The 21,926-nt window shown below is 39.0% G+C and overlaps 1 protein-coding gene across 7 annotated transcripts in view; it reads left to right on the forward strand.

The window, feature by feature from the left end:
* RALYL (RALY RNA binding protein like) overlaps positions 1-21,926 on the forward strand; it is a 404,897-nt gene that overhangs the window by 137,020 nt on the left and 245,951 nt on the right. For 2 of the 7 annotated variants that reach the window (XM_051609897.1, XM_051609895.1), the window contains exon 2: positions 17,577-17,634. The exons of the other annotated variants lie outside the window; for them this stretch is intronic. The gene's annotated coding sequence lies outside the window, so the exon portion shown is untranslated. The remainder of the gene's footprint in view (positions 1-17,576; positions 17,635-21,926) is intronic. 7 annotated transcript variants of the gene reach the window in all.

Consider the following 21,926-nt stretch of genomic DNA (forward strand, 5'->3'; position numbering starts at 1 on the left):
AGGTCAGAAGTTCCTCAGGTTGATGCTTCTTGGCCTCCTCTCAGGGTTTAAAACCTACTTCCTTCCTGTATATTAGGCTTTCCTTATCATCACACTTAATTTTTGTGTGAGGAATTTTTCCTTTTTAATTACTAATTTAACAAGATGTTTATACTGAAATTGAAGGCAATTATTCTGCTGTTTTCTATTAATTCATTCCTTAAGCTGATTTCAGCTGTTCCAAATTAGATTGAAAAAATGAAAGAAATAGCAGCTATCAAGCTTCCAGGCATTTTGTGACTTTGCAGGATTAGGAATATACTCATCTAACAAGTGTTTGTTTCCACAAAATTGTCTGATACATTAGCTCAAAACTTGCCTGGAAGCAGCTAATATTAGCCAATGTTAAAAAAAAAGGATAACCACACATAATACACATAACACACATAATCAATATCTCAGATCTTTCCTTCTATGACTGTTTCTTGTGCCTATGCCATTGCATATTGAGACTATACAGGTCTTCGTTTACACTTGGGCTGTTAAGGGTATTTGAGAAAATTTGAGAAAAAGGGTATTGAGAAAATTTGAGAAAATCTACTTTAAACTTGTCTTTAATTTTCTTAAATTACCCAACAGGTAGTAAAAACAATGCAGGATTCTCTTAGCACAGCCCTAAAATAGAGAATTAAATAAACACTAACACTGACAGTCAATGGGTATTTAATCATTTGCTATAATGATGAGGCATGCCATAGTAGTCAGCATAATGTTCATTATCCAGCATAGAGAGTGATTTGTACTCATTAATATATTCACAGTCTCACACTCCAACATCTCCATGAGCTGGCAAGTTAATGTACATATGGAACAACACAATGTATTTAGAAAAATTCATGTTAAGAGTTAGGCGAGAAATAAAACATATTTGAGAGAATGTAGAAAGTTTTTAATATTAATTTTAATTTTTGAGTGTGAGCTGCTGTGTTACACATGCTAAATCAAAGGAACTGAAGCAATTGTTGATGATTACTATGTGCAACAATGGTAATCACTATCAATTATTAGATTCTTATTATGAAGTTAAGAAGTTAGTTATCATAAAGGGAGAGGTGAAGTAGCTTTTCAACAAAATAAATAAAAGACAAAGTACTGGAACTAATGGACTGTTTCAGTTTGCATTAGCTACCAACACAGACTAACACTACAGAATGCCTGGGCCACTGTGGCAAGGATGTTTTTCTTTATTTTTCTGCCTCCACTCCTTTTCTTCTCCCCTTCCCCCTCTCACTCCCCACCCCCTCCTCCCCTAAGTTAGAAAGCAAAGGAAAGGCTTTGATGACCTTGATACATTTCCATGTCTCTTCCTTGGAAATGAGAACAGACCTTATAAAGTTCACATGTGCATATTAAGCCTATAACCATCTGCTGCAATTACAGTGTGGTGGTTTAGAATTTGGAAAGGAGGTGTGAAGGTCAGCTGTATTTCAACTGTAGTGAAGTATCTTAGGTTGATTTGAATAAGAGAAAAATATCAGCAATAAATTAGTAGCTAATTTTTTAAGTGTGTTATGCTTATATCTCAGATACAGTAGGAATTAGCACATTCTTAACATTTTTAGGACACTGAACCAGCTTATTGACAGTTGCTTTTTCCTTTTAAAAACATAATGCTGTAAAAAGAGTAGACTTACACATTAGAACACATTTGCTGTGTTTTTAAGCAGAACACTTTTACTTTGTTTTTTGGAACCCGTCAATTCCTTTCCAGCAAGAGGAGATGGAATACCTTAAGTATCAAGCACTCCTGGGGAGTTGTGGGAACAACCAGCTCTCCAGAATATGAGTGCCTGTTGTGTAAATTTTGAGTGTTTATGACTTATATTTTAGTATTCTGTGAAAGCATGCATCTAGGTAGCTCTGTGGGCTTCAAATGTTTGTTTTCTTTATGGAGTTGCTCACTGCCTATATGCTAACAACTCTAAGAGGTGCTACTGCAAGTTTGGTGTTGTTTTTTTTTTTTCTAGAATCCATTATTATTACAACAAAGTACATTCTTTCTGAGAATGTTTCAGTTACTTAGATTAAAAAGATACTGAGAATTAGAAATTAGCCTCCTTATGGGAATTCCCTGTTTGGCCACAGTTTATTGTGTTCAGTGTATCTACTCAGTTTTGACAAATTTGGGGAAAGTAAATTCAGCAGCATCACAACCTGATAAACACTTTAAAAGTGCTCTGTGTTCTTGTGAACAGGTGATCAAACTCTGGTCATGCAGCCCAGGGACTCCAGGGGATAGTGAAAAGCATTGTAAGTTCAAACAGGTCAAAAAATGATTCAGTACACTTTTTAGACCAATTTTGTTTTATGCCTAGTACAAGAAAGAAACAGGTATGCCTGAGCAAGGAACAACGTGTAACAGGGAATTATCCTCAACAACTTTGGAGTATCTGAAGTACAGTAAGGAAACCAAAACAGCTGCAACAGCTCCTCAGACATGGCAATAATATTCACTGGCATGGTGTGAAGGAGCACAGAAAGGTAGAGAATTTGAAGGACTAGCCTCAGCTATAATTGGAAGGCAAAGTTTCTTTTATGAAATCTGACATTTAGAAATTAGCAATAACTCCACCAAAGAGTTATTAAAACCTGATAATGTTCACTAGAAAACATTTTGAATCTAAATGCTCTTATTTTTTCTAGGAGGTGGGGGAAGGTGTGAGGAAGAGAGGGTTGTTTGAATTGTTACGCCAAGCCTTCTGATGCCCATTGAACTGGGGCTCAGCTCCTGATCTTTTCATAAATCAGGGCAACCACAGATTGTTAAAAATGTCAAGGTATTGTTTTTATTTGAGTTTCCCACTTGGTTGTTCAAAGACTATGACGCTGCAGATGTTGTTTCTTGCTTTTATTTACTTACATATGGAACTGTGTAAATGATAATCAATGTGTAATGTTTCATCTGGGTGTTAGACAAATTTCAATACTTTGAAATTAATGGGCTTCCAAGGCTGCTCTTCTAGAAATGTGGCTCAATTAAACTGAAGCAGTTGAGTTACTAAATCTTGAGTTTCTCAAATCCAGAAAAGTTATAATACCTGAAATTTCTGATTATGTAAAAAACACTTGAAATAACATTTTTAATATAAAATGAAGAAATTCATCCAAAAATCCTATTCTACGCTGTTTGCTGTTTGCTTTGAAACATACTTACAGTCTTGTTTTATATCTTCATGAATGATTCTTTATAAGTGTCCTTTTTTAAGAAAAAGACACAAACACAATCCCCTCAAAACTTTTAAGTACTTAACACGTGCATTTTGGGAAGTCCTTTTCAAACCATGATTTAGGAATCACAGGTATTAATCTGTGATATTCTATGTTTATAATCTTCTTGATTTTTCAGTGGGTCCTATTCTTGTATTTTATAGGATTTAGATGGTCTTAGTTCTGACGTGAAGGATAAATGAGATAATCAGACTCTAGTTTTTAAGGATATAACTTGGAAAATATTGCTTAGTTTATTAGCACTGGGTTTTTTAGTGTTTCTACTACACGTTCAAACTGTGCCATAACCCATAGGAAAAACTTCCTAATAACTAGTTCCAGCTGTTAAGATCTCTGTGCTTGCATCTTTATTGAATATTCATTTCTGTCTCAGCTGAGGTCTTTGTGTTTTTCTCAAGGGAACAAAGCTTTCAGACCATTACTTCATAGTTTTTATTTCTTTCAGCATAAAGATTTAGGCCTAATGCCAAAATAATGCTCCATGAATCCTCATTAGAATGCTTTACTCAGCTGGTCCCTCCCACAGTAGTGCTGCTTTTGTACATTAATCTGCTGTATGCATTTAAACTGATCAAATATTTTATTAGTTCTGAAGGAAACTGTGGACTGGAGCCTTGGAACTGCATCAGAGCTGTTTGTTTGACAGACAGCTCTGCCCTGTTCTATCTCAGAACCACGATTCCTTTAAAAGAGAAAAACATCCATCTGTGTAATGATTACAAAAGGTTAAAACAAGAATGTATTAATGTATATGAATAACAAATATCAATCTAATATTCCATGTCTAATATTAAGTAGTGGCTTATGTTGTCTGGAGCTGAGAAGGGAGGATTAGCCTATCTTCTAATAGACATCAAGTTATATACCTGATGTCAATCCCATAGAAATTGTAACATCCCTGCAATCCTCGCAGGCATATTGTGGGCTTATGTGAATAGCTGACAGTATACATTGTGAAGAGTTACACACCTTTTATAGAAGAGCAAGATACTGTCTTGATTACAAATGAGTTTTTGCACTCTAAATTGTTCTCCAGCTGTGTAAGCCAACAGATGTGTGGACTGAGGTGGGATACTGCTACTTTTTACAGTTCTGAGGGTCTGGTACTTCTGCTGGGATGGGGGAGTTGTTTTCATATATAAGACAGCAAAAGAGAGTCAGCTGAAATAATGTAATGACTGATTTGTACATTCTCAGCCTACTATTTAATGGTAAATTTAACTCACTGAATTGTTTCTGAAAGACTGCAGCTATTTCAACTCCTTAAGTAACCTAGGAGTAATAATCATAGAACAGTTAAAAAGGTAACAGACTTAAAACTTATCCTATAATATTTACACTTCTCTGCTTAATTTGTGATTCTGCAAGAATTAAAAAAGTGACGTTACCCTTCTCAAAGTGCCCATTTTCCACTTCTCAAAGTTTTGAAGTTACTCTAAGCGGAAAACTCTGCATGTGCCTTTTAGCTGTGATGTCAGGATTCACAATCATAGAATGGTTTGGGATGGAAGGGACCTTAAAGATCATCTACTTCCAAACCCCTCTGCCATAGGCAAGGACACCTCCCACTAGACGAGGTTGCTCAAAGCCCCATCCAACCTGCCTTTGAACACTTTCAGTGAGGGGGTATCCACAAGCTTCCTGTGCAACCTGTTCCAGTATCTCACCACCCTCATACTAAAAAATTTCTTCCTATTTTGTAACCTAAATCTCCCCTCTTCTAGTAAAAACCATTACCCTTGTCCTGTTGCTACATCCCCTTACAAAAAGTCCCTCCCTAGCTTTCCTGTAGGTTGTAGATTTTTCTCCTTTGTAAACAGGCCAACTTCTTCTAAGCTTGTATTAGTTTCTGCTCTGTGATACTGACCTACATGCTTTTCTATTACATGACTTCAAAATTATTATTATTAGCAATAATACAATTAATAATAACTACATACATTTTAGAAATTATTATATAAATAAAGTATTATGAAATTATAGTATTAATAATAAGAAAAAATAAGAGATGGTTCTTCACAAAGCCTTCAAAACTGTACTTTGTAGTTGGCATACGTTGCTTCTTAATTAAACTATGTTCTAATTAGCCAATTCAGTGCTTGAAAACATGGGCATACTTTTTATTTAGCTATAAGCTACCTCTTGGACTTCAGATTGCTGAAGTTCTTTATGCAGCATCCATTGCCATTCTGGTAGTGTCTTGGAGGAAAACCTGTAAGTAACTTAAATGTCACATGAAACATGCATAATATAACCTGGTGGCTTTTTCCTCAACACTCAAAATATTAGGGATCCTCCAATTGTGAAACTTTAAAATGCTGCTTTTTCAGAAGTTTCAATTTGCAGATAATTCTTTTCAGCCGTGAGACCTTAAAACATCAGTAAGATTTTTGGTTAAAAAAAATCATTGTCCATGACTTATGAAGGGAGGAAAATTTTGATAATTCCAATGCTATAATTTACAACAAACTGTGTGTATCTAGCATTCTGTGACTTGAGTTTTTCTGTCTAACTAAATTCTGACAATTGTGGTTAATTTTTAGAAATGTTACTTCTCTTATATCTTACCCTAAATTTCTAATAAACTATAGTGATTCATTCAGTTAGGGAAAACAGAAGTACTCACTTTGTTTTGGAAGACACCTCTTCAGTTGATTTCAGCCTTACTAATGTTATTTATTTTTATACTTTCTTTACATTTATCATTGAGCTAGTTAATAAAAAAACAAACAAACAAACTAACAAACAAAACTGAAACTTCAGTGTAGTTCTGTAGAATGCTGCAGTATTAAGTTTATACACACATGTGGGGTTTTTTTTTGCATATATGGGGATAGAATGTGGAACATTTTGTTCCAAAAGAAGTCCTGCATCAATCTTTCATGCATATCAATTCCCACTTCAGAGTTCATGGTTAAAAAAGGAACTACTGGGCAAACTCAAGTGGAAGAGGAAAATCTACACATCATGGAAGGAGGGGCTGGTCACTTGGGAGGAATATAGGTCTGTTGTCAGAGGATGTAGGGAGGCAATTAGGAAAGCTAAGGCCTCCTTGGAACTTAACCTTGCAAGTCAGGTTAAGGATAATAGAAAGGGCTTTTTCAAATACATAGCTAACAAATCTAACACTAGAGGCAATATTGGCCCTCTGATGAATGAGGTGGGAGCCCTGGTGACAGAGGATATAAAGAAGGCAGAGGTGCTGAACGCCTTCTTTGCCTCTGTCTTTACTCCTGCAGGATTTCCCCATGAGCCCCAGATTCATATAGCCCCAGAAGAAGTCAAGATAGAGGAGGAGTTTGCCATGGTAGATGAGGATTGGGTTAGGGATCAGTTGAGTAATCTGGACATCCATAAATCGATGGGTCCGGATGGAATGCATCCAAGGGTGCTGAGGGAGCTGGCAGAGGTCATTGCTAGTCCACTCTCCATCATCTTTGGTAAGTCATGGGTAACAGGAGAGGTGCCTGAGGACTGGAGGATAGCAAATGTCACACCAGTCTACAAGAAGGGCAAGAAGGAGGACCCGGGTAACTATAGACCGGTCAGCCTCACCTCCATCCCTGGAAAGGTGATGGAACAACTTGTTCTTGTCACTATCTCCAGGCATATCAAGGAGATGGGGGTCATCAGGAGCAGTCAGCATGGTTTTATCAAGGGTAGATCATGTTTGACTAACCTCATAGCCTTCTATGAGGAAATTACTAGGTGGATAGATGATGGTAGAGCGGTAGATGTGGTATACCTTGATTTCAGTAAAGCATTTGACACTGTCTCCCACAGCATCCTTGTAGATAAGTTGATCAGGTATGGGTTTGGTGATCAGGTAGTGAGATGGATCAAGAACTGGTTGAAAGGAAGGAGTCAGAGAGTTGTAGTCAATGGGGCAGAATCTGGTTGGAGGTGTGTGACTAGTGGAGTCCCTCAGGGGTCGGTACTGGGACCGGGGTTGTTCAGTATTTTCATCAACGACTTGGATGAGGGTATAGAATGTACCCTCAGCAAGTTTGCTGATGATACTAAGCTGGGAGGAGTGGCTGACACACCAGAAGGCTGTGCTGCCATTCAGAGAGACTTAGACAGGCTGGAGAGTTGGGCGGGGAGAAACATGATGAAGTTCAACAAGGGCAAGTGTAGAGTTCTGCATTTGGGGAAGAAAAATACCATGCACCAGTACAGGTTGGGGGCTGACCTGCTGGAGAGCAGTGTAGGAGAAAGGGACCTGGGAATCCTGGTAGACAGGAGGATGACCATGAGCCAGCAATGTGCCCTTGTGGCCAAGAAGGCCAACGGCATCCTGGGGTGCATTAGAAAGGGTGTGGTTAGTAGGTCAAGAGAGGTTCTCCTACCTCTTTATTCTGCATTGGTGAGGCCACATCTGGAGTATTGTGTCCAGTTCTGGGCCCCTCAGTTCAAGAAGGACAGGGAAGTGCTTGAGAGAGTCCAGCGCAGAGCTACAAAGATGATTAAGGGAGTAGAACATCTCCCTTATGAGGAGAGGCTGAGGGATCTGGGTCTCTTTAGCTTGGAGAAAAGGAGACTGAGGGGTGACCTCATTAATGTTTACAAATACGTAAGTGGTGAGTGTCAGGGAGATGGAGTTAGGCTTTTCTCAGTGATGACCAGTGATAGGACAAGGGGTAATGGGTGGAAATTGGAGCATAGGAGGTTCAAGGTGAATATACGAAAAAATTTTTTTACTGTGAGAGTGACAGAGCACTGGAACAGGCTGCCCAGGGAGGTTGTGGAGTCTCCTTCACTGGAGACATTCAAAACCCACCTGGATGCGTTCTTGTGTGATGTGCTCTAGGTGACCCTGCTCTAGCAGGGGGGGTTGGACTAGATGATCTTTCGAGGTCCCTTCCAACCCCTAAGATTCTATGATTCTATGATTCTATGATTCTATGATTCATAGATATATTAAGTTTTCATTAATTCCTCAGTTCTTATAAACCAAAATCACACTGATACATCAGTGGGTTTTTCATACATATTTTTATTCTACAACTACCAAATGCAGTGATCTGGGCCTTGTAGTGCAACATCCTTTTCAGCATGTTGAATCTGATACTTTAACTTTCTGCAAAATTTAACTCTAATGATAATAGCTACTCTTTAGCTAATTTATTTTCAAATCCACTGTAAGAGCTATTTTTATGAGCATTGGAGTGTCCACTGGAGATAGGATTCTGAGGTTATGGTCAAGGACAAGTAGACAACTCACAATTTTTAAAACTTCTGGTAGGTCAAGTTGTATATATATGTTTTTTGCTTTTGGGGAAGACATCTGAACATTCTTCCCCGTATCAGAAACGAACGAGCAATATGTCTTTCTGAAGAAAATGTAGTCTGATGTTTTTAGGAAAATCCCTCTCCAGTAATAAGTGTATAATTACCCACTGTTCATCTTTGAGTTGGATTACTTAGTTTGGAAAATATTTGGATTTTTCTTCATTCCATATTACTTATTTTTTTCTGAGCAATCAGTGCTGCAGACAGCCATTATAACACTTGTCTCCAGAAGCTTTAACACCATAATGTTTGCCCATGCTAGACATGTTATACTAGATATGAGACTGTTATCTCTGCCAGCAAGCCTTGCTGTCTTGGAGACCGCTTCTTTGATTTATGCAGAACTGGCTTTTCTGAAACAAGATTGCTTGTGCAAGCTTTAATGTTCTCTGAAATGATCTTCTTGCAAAAAGGATGAGATTTGGGAAGAAACTGCATAGTGGTAATGTTGAAGTTGCAAATTTCTGATAAGTTTGTGCTACACCTAAGCACGGAAGCCATAGATCCCATAGAGGTAGAGGGCAACAAAATACATTGCTACAGCAGTGTGCTGAACTGTCAAGTTGATGTGCATATCAGTAGCTTAGAGCTATTCATTACTCTTTCTGTGAATATTGTGCTGATTTTTCTAACCCTTTGAAAGAAGATTTTATCAAAACTCCCTAGCACAGGAAGCTTCATAGTGGTGGTCCTGTTATTAAGTAAAACAGTTCCCCATTCATGGGTATGTACTCTTTTAACTGCGAAAACTCTTAACTACAGTTCAGTGATATTTTTTACAGAATATATTCAAAGAAAAAGCACAATAACCAAACAATAAAACAAATATTACTTCTGTCTACATTTCACTGTATCATTTTGCTTAATGGGAAGCTGAGGTTCAAATGCATAAGTATAGAATTATTATTTGTATTTAGAAGCCTTACTGTATTTGTTTCTGTCTTTTCTCTGTATTTAGTACAAATATATATTAAGTGAATATTTACTTTCTAAAACTTGGGAACAAATGCTGTGAAATCAGACTCTAACCAGACTTTAAGAGATTAAAGTAGTTGTGTCTGGGTTTTTTGCGATCACCCATTTTGAAATGGAGCAGGTACAGAAAGACATTCTCTTTGAAGTATTTTGAAGTTGGAAATAGTGCTGAAGGAAAACATTTCAAAGAAGTATATTGAGCTTTCTTACAATGCCTGATACTTCTGCCCGTTGTCATTGGAAAATGGATACATTAGAACTTTTGAAGGGTAATTGTTCAAACAAATGGATGTGCAGTCAAATGTTGAACTTGAGAAAGGAGAAGTCTTTGAAGCAATGCTGCCATCATGATGTTTTGAACAACAATAATTGAGTTGAGGGTTGGATTTAGGTGTGATCTAAAGCAAATGAATTGTCTATCAATAACTGAAGTTTTCAAGAAAACTTTTCTGAGGTTTTATATGGAATTCATGAGAATTATTTCTAAATAAAATAGATTTTAATCCATTAAGATTTTAAAACCAACATAGAAATGGGCAAAGTTACAGTGATTGAAAGAAGACAGAGTTAGAAACTTCAGAGTTTTTGTTTAACAAATATTGTATTCTGATGCTGAGTATTTGAGAGCTTGGTGGCATTGTGGTAATTTCTAGACCTCTTAGTGAGAATAACCTCCTTAAATAATTCCAAAACAACTAACTATGGAAAAAAAAAAATTATATATTAAGCTGTTTGTACTTTCATAAAGTAAAAATAGCATGAAGAACAATGCTTCACTGTAGTTAAAAAAGCTAGTATTTTTCATAGATTTAAATTTAATCCATAATCTGTCTTTACTAACTCAAAGTGTATAAGCAGTGCAGAATGGTAAAACAAAACAAAACAAAAAAAAAAGTGTTATTTATCTCCAATATAGGAAAGAAATATTATTAGCTGTATTTAGAGAACTGGAGAAAAGCTTTTGTTGAATTTTATGTTATATGAATTATATATTTAAAGTATTATACTTTAACAAACTGGATATCAATCTACTAGATGTAGTTGGTGCCCTGTCAGCTTTGGTACTGTGCACCCTTGGCATCATGTTTAGTTGTGATGCCCCAGAACACTATGAGACTGTCTTTTGTTTTACCTCTTAGGAGCAAATCCTGCCTTCAAAACATGTACTAGACTCCAGCTGCTGAAGTGTATCTGAGAATATAGTTGCTCTTAAGTGTTTGTCATTGGAACTTCATATTTAAATCTGGGAGGAATTCTGCTTTCAGTTGCAAACATAAGGCTAAGTTTAGTCAAGGAGGGGATATTAGGCACACAAATGCTTTTCAAAACTGTGCTTCTAAAAGTGTCTTTTGTTGCTCCTTTCATTATTTTGTTGTGCTGGGAGATGAACTATATGTGGCACATACCAGTTTTAGAAAAAGAAAGAACTCTACAGCATTTAGAAAAGATTTCTACAGGAACTTTGAGACTCTGAAAATGTCTTAAAATCGTCCATCAAAGTAGTCAAGTTAACTTCTCTAAACTAACATTGTTCTCTGCCAGTTACTTTAATCTCAAAAAGTTAATTAGTGGGCCTTTTTTATGATTTCTGTTCCATAAGAGCCTTTTTAAAATGTAATTATGTATAATGTATAAATTCCAAGACTTTGTATAGGATAACTCAATATATAGTCCCTATATCCAAAACATGTCCAGCCCTTCAGAGAATAACATGGTTTTCTTCCTTTTCCCTTCCTGATCCCAGAAAGTAATGAGACAGAACCATCCTCATCTAAAAAGACAAATTCTGCTTTTATTTTTTTTTCTCCTACCCAGAGACTTAAAACCCAGTGGGAAGTGGGAACTTGAATTACACTTTCAAGATCACTCCCATAAGTTATCATATATTGCTCTTAAAGTAATCAAAGGTTACATATACTCAAAGTTCTTGGGTATCAAAACACCTAGAAAGATAAGGTTTGTCCTCAATAAAAGGCTGAGTACCTTATCACCCAAGGTATACATATTCATGTAAAAATAGCTAAATGTGTTGACAGAGATGAGAAAATGGTTGCTAACAGGTTGCTGTGTGGTCAATGATAAGTGTAACATTTAAAGTCTGATTAGTTAATGATCTTGGGAATCAAGACAACTTGTTTTATCACAGTGATATTTGCTGTAATTGTGGTGGTATAAGGATGTGGGTAAGAGAACCTGTGGCTTCAACATGAAATTTAGCCTATTTCCCTGTCAGGTTAGAAGCAACAACTGCTGGCAGTGTGGAAATGGAAAGCAAGAAACATTTATCTTCTTCATACTTAATGAATCTCAGAGTTCAATTTGATATTTGAATAAAGGTTACAGCTGAGCTTTAAATGCTAGTGTATAAAATGAAGTTCACACTTAGGAACAATATTTAAGAAGAAACATTTACTTCCATTTATGCCCTCTTTGGCTGCTTTATACAAAGATGCCTCTAGAGTGCAATAAACCATAGTAATTTGATGCTTTCCAGGATTAAGGGAGGCCACAGGAAACAGCAATTAAGGGAGAGCATCTTGCCAGCAGGACCAGACTGGATGCAGAGGTGTCTGTCAAGCATCACACAGTGCTGGTGAAACCACTGGAGCAGAACCAGAACTAGAGCTTGTACATTCCCATGTTCTAGAGTATTTCTATATTAACTTGCTTCTGCTAAAATAGTTAAAACAAAAACTTCTGTAACTTTTGTGGATTTTTGTTTGTGTGTACACACTCTTTCTACATAAGTGTGCATATAACATCCTTTTAAACTTTTTTTCAGGATACTGTTTGTCCAAATTTAAATTGCAAATCCGTGTTTCTTCCTGATGCAGTTATCACTGCTTTAGCCAAAAACTGGGTGACAGATGTTCTCTGTTATTCCCCCACTACCCTCTCAGGAGAAGATAAAAAGTGGAATAAGGGAGAGAGACTTTAAGGTCAGAAAAAAGCTGGTAGAGATTTAATAAAATATTAATAAAATAATTAAAAAATCATGGTCCATTATAAATACATACAAATATGTAAACATGGAACCCATGCTCCTCAGTTGGTACTTCTCAACTAGAAAAGTCACAAACAGAACTTAAGAGCAGATGGAGGAACCTGAGTCCAGGGTCCTGGCCATAGTCCACAAAAGGCATGGAGCAACTAAGCCAGTGCTATTCAGGGAGGCAGGAGCAGGCATCCTGTCTCAATGAATGTTCTTCTCCAGTAAGAAAACAGGAGTCAAGAGCACTAGCAACAGAAGGAGCCATGACAAACAAACAGCAATCCAGCCAGCAGACCAAACAGATGATAGATCTCTGAGGAGCCATTTTATGCTGAGCACCATGGATAGGAACACTATGATTGGTCCATTTGGGTCACCTGACCCCCTCTCCTCCCCACAGGCACAGCTGCTCCCCTCATTTTAATTGATAAAGGAACAGGCCAGCAGCAGCTGCTGGGGTCCTGGGAAGTCTCAGGTTGGTGTAACCATAAGCAGTTTCTGTCCTGGTCTTTTCAAACCAGGATAGCAGCCAAAACTGGATTTTTAAATTAAAAAAAAGCTGAAATGGGCAACATTAGCTATTGAATAGAAATATGTATTGACATAGCTGTCAGCTATGAAATCTACTACCTCTTGATTGAAAAGAAAAAAAAAAAATGTAAAATGGGTAGAAGAAATAAAGGTATGGACAGATTAAACCTTCATACACACAGAATGTGAAAAATGTAGTTTTTATATAGTAGAAATAGATCAGTTGCCAGACATATGGAATAGTTCACAATGAGGAAGCATCAGCTGTCAAGAAAGAGGAAATGTGAATGCAGCTAGTGAATGCTAGTACTCTACCTGCATTTGTTCAAGACCAGCCTTGCAGGATATGCTCCTGGGGATAGTCCTACTCTCACCAATTTCAGAGAAGCAACTGATGGCTGTAGGACTTAGATCTTAGGAAAGAGGTCTTTGATCAAGAAATTTTAGAGGTTCTTAGGAGATGAAAGTAGAAAAGCTTTAACTCATCTGTGTGAGGTGCATTTTGAATCAAATGCCCTAATTCGTATTCTGATAACAAAAAGAGAAGCCAGGATGAAGCATGGCACTGAAGAAAAAAGAAAACAAGGAGCTTCATATTTCTTGAAAGAGTATTTGCTTTCATAGTGACCACCATAAAAATGAAATTGCAGTGAGAATAAAGGCTTGACATACACAGCTGCACAAATTCAAAAAATAGTCTAGTGGGGAGAATTGGTACAAGTATAATTACAATTTTATTCTGTGATCTGTTTGAAACTCATCTCTGGACATCTGTCTTATCCTAATAATTTAATAATTCCACCTTATTAATGTGTTTTTAAAACAAAGAACAAAATCTGGATGCTTGGCAAATGCAATAAACAAAAATATGCATGTGAGGTTGAATTTGTAATGTTTCCTGAAGACATGCATGACAATATGAAAGTCATAATTATTCCAAATAAAAATTACATGGTAGTTTGCCATTCTAAACTTGATTTATTATTCACAGCATCTCCCTAAAAAGAAGTTTCAGTAATCTACTAAAAACCACACTATTTTTAATAAATCTGAAGAAAAAAATATCTGAACTCAAATTTCTTTCTTTCTAAGACTAAAAACAACCCAGTTAAAAGTATCTGCTTTATGACATACTGCTTTTTTTTTTTTTTTTTTTTCCATAAGGATAGCTAATAATCCAGTTTATTTTGAACTCTGTTAATGCATCTGCTTAGCCTACTCAGAGAGGGGCTACTACCAACATGTGGATAGTGACTGAAAAGTAGATGCAACTCATAAAATCTCTGTTCTGCTTTTTACATGAAGGAGCCCTGATATTGCAGTCAGTATTTGCTCTGCTACTAATGCTAATTTGGCACTAAATTATGTTAATCTGTTTTTGGAAATGTGGGCCAAATTATTATGTGCCAAGTCCTGGCCTTTGTATAAGCACAAAAGTAAGCAAGCAAATTATGTGCTGAAGAGCCCGTCCACCAGCAGGCTGGTCAATAACCCTATTAGCATGCTGTGCAGTTCTCCCTTTCATTCCACCAAAAGAGCAAACATCAGTATCACTGAAAGTTTCCAAAGAAAAAATGTGGTATATGGCTCTACTCATGCTGATATATAAGTTATACTGTGTTTAGTGAGGAGATATCTATGTAAAAATAGTTCTAAATCTGTTCCATGATCTTGCCAGGCACAGAGGTGATACTGGGCGGCCTGTAGTTCCCTGGGTCTTCCTTTCCCCCCTTTTTAAAAGTAGGGCCTATGTCACCTTTTTTCCAATTGATGGGAACCTCAACACGCTGCCATGACCTCTCAAATATGATGGACAGAGGCTTATCAATTTCATCTGCCAGCTCCCTCAGGACCCATGGGTGAATTCCATCACGTGCCATAGATTTATGCACCTTCAGGTTCTCTAGATGGTCGCAAACCTGATCTACACCTATGGTGGGGGGTAACTCATTCTCCCAGTTCCTGCTTTTACGTGCTGTGGCCTTTGCAGTGAGACTGGAGCTCTTGCCAGAGAAGACTGAAGCAAAGAAGATATTGAGAACTCAGCCTTCTCAATATCCTGCATAGCTAGGTCTCCCATTTTCTTCAGGAGAGGTTCTACATTTTCTTTGGTTGTCTTTTTTTCCCCAGCTTACCTATAGAAGCTTTTCTTACTACTCTTTACATCCCTGGTGAGAATTAATTCCATCTGGGATTTGGCTCTCCTTACCTGATCCCTAGCTGCTTGGAAAACCTCTCTGTAATCCTTCCAGGATACCAGCCCTAGCTTCCACCATCTTTATGCTTCCTTCTTCAGTTTGAATTTCTCCAGGAGCTGCTTGCTCATCCATGCTGGCCTCCTGGAATTTTTATCTGACTTTCTCATAGTTGGGGTGCATTCCTCTTGGGCCTGGAGAAGGTGATCCTTAAATATCAGCCAGTTTTCATGGGTCCCTCTTCCCTGCAGGATGTTGTCCCATGACACTGTCAATCAGATCCTTGAGGAGGCTGCAATCTGCCCTCATGAAGTCAAGGGTAGTAAGCTTACTGTGAGCCCTCCTTGCTGCCCTAAGGATCTTGGCCTCCACCATTTTGTGCTCACTACAACCAAGGCTGCCATTGAGCTTAGCTTCCCTCACCAGCTCTTCCTTCTTGGTGAGAACAAGGTCCAGTGTAGCACCTCTCCTTGTTGTTTCCTCAGTTACCTAGAAAAGGAAGTTGTCACCTACACACTCTAGGAATCTCCTGGATTTTTTATGCTTTGCTGAGTTGTCCCTCCAACAGAAATCAGAGTGGTTGAAGTCTCTCATGAGTACCATGGCTTGTTAACGTGAAGCTTCTCCTATCTGTCTGAAGAGTGACTTGTCTATATTGTCCTCCTGGTCAGGCAGGCTGTAGCAGACCCTCACTGTAATGTCACCTGTGCTTGCCTTCCCTTTAATGTTAACCCATAAGCTCTCAATTGGCTCCACATCCACCCCCAGGTAGACCTCCATGCACTCCAGCTGGTCTTTGACATAGAGGGCAACACCCCCACATCGTCTCCACTGCCTGTCCTTCCTAAGGAGTCTATAACCCTCCATTCTAACACTCCAGTCGTAGGAGCCATCGCACCAAATCTCAGTCATGCCAAATAAGATCATAGCCCTGCAGGCACACACATCTCTAACTCCTCCTGTTTATTCCCCATTCTGTGTTCTTTTGCATCTATAATATTTTAAACTCTAGAGTTTTCATATCAGAGTAGTACTTCCTTCCCTACACTATTCCGCTTCCACCAGCTTTCACAGGTGATGCATACTGATGCATACTAGATGGTCCTTAAACTGTGCAGCAAAAATGCCAGAATATTAGTAGAATCTAGTTTTCATAAAGTGATGTTTTATTGAGCTCTGTGATAGATTCTTGACTATGTGCATGTACAAAAACTTTGAGTAAAATAAGAGTACAACAGTAATGTGAAGTTTATGACAATGTGTCATTGGCTGAAAATTGACTTTTGTATTCAAAGACAAAATTAAAACAGACCTCAAACACAATGTTTTAAGTGAGAAATCTGGATTCTCTGCACTTTCTTTTTTTCCAAATAAGAACACTTGCATGAAGTGTGGATGTTGAACTCACTGGGGTAATATTGCTTTTCTCCAAGCTAACGTTGATCAACAGCATACATGGATTTGCACCTTATCTGAAAGGTCAACGTTAACAGTCTAGCTTCCCTCTACAGTCTCTGGATATACATTTTTATACAAGTCCTCCATTTTACACTGTACATAAAGTCCATGTGCTATAGAAAACATGAGCTATCCATAAGCTGGAGCACATGTTCACAGATAGGAATATAATTAAAATAAGAAAAGAGACATGTAATTTGATTACACTGCAGTTTACATTTATGTTAAGGCCACAGAGGAAATTGTGAAGATGATACCTCCTTAAAAAGACCCATGAGATCAGGCAAAACTTTGACAGGAGAAATCAGAAGTGTGCAGTCCAGTGAAGAATTAAACTATTGGGAGTAATAATATGGGCTGATGCACTCAATATAGCAGTAATGCCCTCCGAGAAAGGTAGGAAATAATTTGGTTCCTCTAGGCTGCACAGAAGCTAAATACAGTATGACAAGAAATAGTAGCAGGACTCATTATGTCTGATTGCTAATTACCCCTTTGAATGATTCAGTTATGCCTGCTACTAGATAATTAGTTTAGTAATTTATGGCTGCAGCACAAGCTAGTATTTTAATTTTCACTGCACAGTTTTCACAACACCTTAAGTTCAGATAATATCCCCCTTTTTATTCAATTTCAGATTGCTTTTTTGATAGCCAATGGAGGGGAAAAATCAAGCAATTCTTTCAGTTTTGTAGCATAGCTTTAATGTTAAATTATATATTTTATTCAAATGTAATCTAAATAAGTGTAGAAAACAACTTTACCTGAGCTCTTAATATGGTTTCTTTATAGATTTGGGAACCGATCCTGGAAACACTTGCTCAGGAATATCTGCTGTAGTAAAGTTATTAATTGTCTCTTCTCAGACTGGAATATAACTACTCCTGTGTGTGACTGTTGCCAGGATTAGATCCTTGGGATAAAGTAAGTTTATTTTTTGCACCTTTTTTTGTAGTTGCACAGATATTTCTGCATTCACCAATTATTTTGCATGCAACAGTTTATTCTTCTATGTAAGGAAGGTGCAATCAGTGACATTTAGAGCACCACCTGTAGTGTGTTGGTTGGTGGGATTTGAAAGGTTCAGCAGGTTCCAGGAACAGCTTTGTATTTCTTATAAAATCAACTACTCCTTCGTTCATTCAAGCATGAGAGCTAATTCTAAAAGTATTCAGAGATATATGTCTGGTAATTTGTGAGCTGCGTTGTTTTTTCTAATAAAGCTACTACGTGGTAACTTGGACTGCCAATGGAAGGTGGATATCTGAATACCACTGAGGATCAAGGTCATATTTTATTTGTAAAATGTTTTAAACCTCAGTCATGCTTTGCTGGTTTAACCAAAGTACTTTTCTTTTGTAATTATGTAACTTCGTGTGTGATTCATGTGACCGATTCCTCCCTTCTTATGAAAAAACCTACCATCACTTATTATTCATAAGTTTATTTTGATCATATTTCAAAAAGTGTAATAAAATATTTCATGATTTTTTCTGATTTTTTTTCCTTTTTTTTTAATAAGCTTTTCATACTGTTTTTCCTTTGTCTTTGGAGAGACATATTCTGGCAGTGCCTAGGGACTAGTTAAAATGAGGCTTTCTTGTGTGAAGCAGCTCATAAACAGGCAGCTTACCCAAGACATTTTCAGTCTAAATAGACTAGATAACTGTAAGATTTGTTTTCAAGTGTGGAAGGGCCAGCAACTGAGTAATGGGGAAGCTGTATGACTTATCCAACTGGGTGTGACACAGCAGCAGCAACGCTTATGTGGATAATGTCATGTGGAGTAAATGGAAGGAAGGAGAAAACAGGCAACCAAAAGAGAAAAGAAATTCTACTCAAAGCTACATATGGCTTTTCATGGTTGAAACCTCTGCTTTTTCAGAGAATTCAGCAGTCTTCATAGAACCATAGAATCATTAAGATTGGAAGGGACCTTAAAGATCATCAAGTTCCAACCCCCCTGCCATGAGCAGGGAACCCTACCACTAGATTAGGTTGTACAAAACCTCATCCAACCTGGCCTTAAACACCTCCAGGGTTGGGGTATCAACAACCTCCCTGGGCAACCCATTCCAGTTCCTCACCCCTATAAGGGAAGAATTTCTTCCAGATGTCTAACCTAAATCTCCCGTCTCTCAGTTTAAAACCATTACCCCTTGTCCTATCACTATCTTCTCTGATGAAAAGCCCTCCCCAGCTTTCCTGTAGGCCCCTTTCAAGTACTGGAAGGCTGCTATAAGGTCTCCCCAGAGCCTTGTCTTCTCTAGGCTGAACAGCCCCAATTCTCTTAGCCTGTCTTCATAGGAGAGATGCTCCAGCCTTTTTATCATCTTGGTGGCCCTTCTCTGGACCCTCTCCATCAGCTCCATGTCTTTTCTGTAATGAGGGCTCCAGAGCTGTATGCAGTATTCCAGGTGTGGCCTCAAAAAAGCAGAGCAGAGGGGCAGAATCACCTCCCTGGCCCTGCTGGCCACACTTCTTTTGATGCAGCCCAGGATATATTTGGCTCTCTGGGCTCCAGTGCACACTGATGGCTTATGTCAAGCTTCTCATCTACTATCACCCCCAAGTCCTTCTCCTCAGGACTGCTCTCTAGCTATTCTTCCCAGAATCTGTATTTGTGCCTGGGGTTGTGCCGACCCAGGTGTAGGACCTTGCACCTGGCCTTGTTGAATTTCATGAGGTTGGCACTAGCCCACCTCTCCAGCCTGTCAAGGTCCCTGTGGATGGTGTCCCTTCCCTCTTGGGTGTCAACCACACCACATAGCTTAGTATCAGCAGCAAATTTGCTGAGGGTACACTCAATCTCACTGTCCATGTCTCCATCAAAGATACTGGCCAACAGTGGCCCCAGTATTGACCCCTGAGAGACACCACTCGTCACCTGCCTCCATTTGGACATTGAGCCATTGACCATAATTCTCTGGGTATGGCCATCCAGACAATTTCTTATCCACTGGGTGGTCCATCTTTCTAATCCATGTCTTGCCAGTTTGGAGACGTCATGTGAGACAGTGTCAAATGCCTTGTACAAATCCAGGTAGATTACATCAGTTGCTCTTCCACTATCCACCATCTCTGTAGCTTGCTTGTAGAAGGCCACCAGATTGATCAGGCATGCTTTGCCCTTAGTGAAGCCATGTTGGTTGTCTCAAATCATCTCCTTATATCCCATGTGCTTTAGCAGATTTTCCAGGAGGATCTGTTCCATGATCTTGCCAGGCACAGAGGTGAGACTGGCTGGACTGTAGTTCCCTGGGTCCTCCTTTTCCCCCTTATTAAAAGTAAGGGCTATGTCACCTTTTTTCCAATTGATGGGAACCTCACCAGACTGCCATGACCTCTCTAAATATGATGGACTTAACAATTAGGCTTAACAAAGAGGCTTAACAATTTCATCTGCCAGCTCCCCCAGGACCCATGGGTGAATCCCAACAGGTCCCACAGATTTATGCACCTTCAGGTTCTTTAGGTGGTCATGAACCTGCTCTACTCCTGCAGTGGGGGGTAATGCATTCTCCCAGTCACTCTTTCACCTTGTGTGGCCTTTGTGTTGAGGTTGGAGCACATGCCAGAGAAGACTGAAGCAAAGATGTCATTGAGGACCTCATTCTTCTCAATGTCCTGTGTTGCTGCCTCACCCATTCCCTTCAGGAGAGGGCCTACACTCTCCTTGGATGTCCTCCCCAACACACCTAAAGAAGCTTTTCTTATTGTTCTTGACATCCCTGGCAAGATTTAACTCTAGCAGGGATTTGGCTCTCATCACCTGATCCCTAGCTGCTCAGACAACCTCTCTGTAATCCTCCCAGGATACCTGCCCTAGCTTCCACCCCCTGTATGCTTCCTTCTTCAGTTTGAGCTTTTCTAGGAACTTCCTACTCATCCATGCCGGCCTCTTGGAGTTTCTCCTTGAATTCCTCTTAGTTGGGATATTTGGTTGGTGTTGCTTCCTCTCCTGTTATAGTTGCCTTAGTTGTAACTAAACTGTTGCTGCTTCATTTCAGCATCCAGTTTTTCCTGCTTTTCTTCCTGTATATCTCTTTTCCAGTGTCCATTTTTCTTTCTCTACCAAGAAAACCAGACGGAACCAAACAAGTTTGCTGTCATGTTTCTCTGTGCTAGCTAAGGAATGGGTATATAGAGAAATGAAGATGGTTCTGTAGCATACACGCCTTTTCAATTCAGCAAAACTTTTCTTGTCCCCAGTGATGTTTTATTTCAATTGCTTTTTGTCTTTCAGGGGCATATTAAAGAACCCCAAGCACCAATATAGGTTAGTGGTGGATCTGCTGGAAATCAGTTTGGAGGAGAAGGATCTTGGAGTCCTGATAGACAGTAAATTATCCATGAGCCAGCAGTGTGCATTTGCTGCCAAGAAGGCCAATGGAATCCTAGGTTGCATACAGAAAGGTGTGGCCAGTAGGTCGAGGGAGGTCATTCTCCCCTTCTACACTGCCCTGGTGAAGCCACAGCTGGAATACTGCATCCAGTTCTGTGCTCCCCAGTTCAAGAGAGACAGGGAGCTACTGGAGAGAGTCCAGACAATGGTGACAAACATTATAGGGGGCTTGGAACACCTCTCTTCTGAGTAAAGGCTGAAAGAGCTGGGACTCTTTAGCCTGGAGATGAGAAGGCTGAGGGGAGACCTTATCAATGTATATAAGTATCGAAAGGGTGGGTGCAGGGAAGATGGAGACAGGCTCTCCTTGGTAGTTCCCAGTGTCAGAACGAGGGGCAACAGGTACAAGTTGGAACATAGGAAGTTCTATTTAAATATGAATAAAAACTTCTTTACAGGGACAGTGACAGAGCCCTGGAACAGACTGCCCTGAGAGGTTGTGGAGTCTCTGTCTCTGGAGATATTCTAAACCTGCCTGGATACAGTCCTGTGTAAAGTGTTCTAGGTTATCCTACTTCAGTGGGAGAGTTGGACTAGATGATCTCTAGAGGTCCCTTTCAACTCCAGCAACGCTGTGATTCTGTGATTTCAGGGCCAGCTCTCTTCTTTTGAGGAATGGCTTTCTGCACAGAGCAATGTTGGTTAACCTTCAGAGGCAATTCGGGAGAGACATCCTTGAACTTGACGCATAAGGCCCTACTTCTCAAAGAGAGCACTGCTTTTTGAGTTTTCTTCTCTCAATGCCTGAGGAGCCAAATACAAGAGCGTGGCAGAGTCTCAATTACAGCCACAAAACAGGCAGTTTTCTGTT

Source organism: Apus apus, chromosome 2 (assembly GCF_020740795.1).
Source record: "Apus apus isolate bApuApu2 chromosome 2, bApuApu2.pri.cur, whole genome shotgun sequence".
NCBI lineage: Eukaryota > Metazoa > Chordata > Aves > Apodiformes > Apodidae > Apus > Apus apus.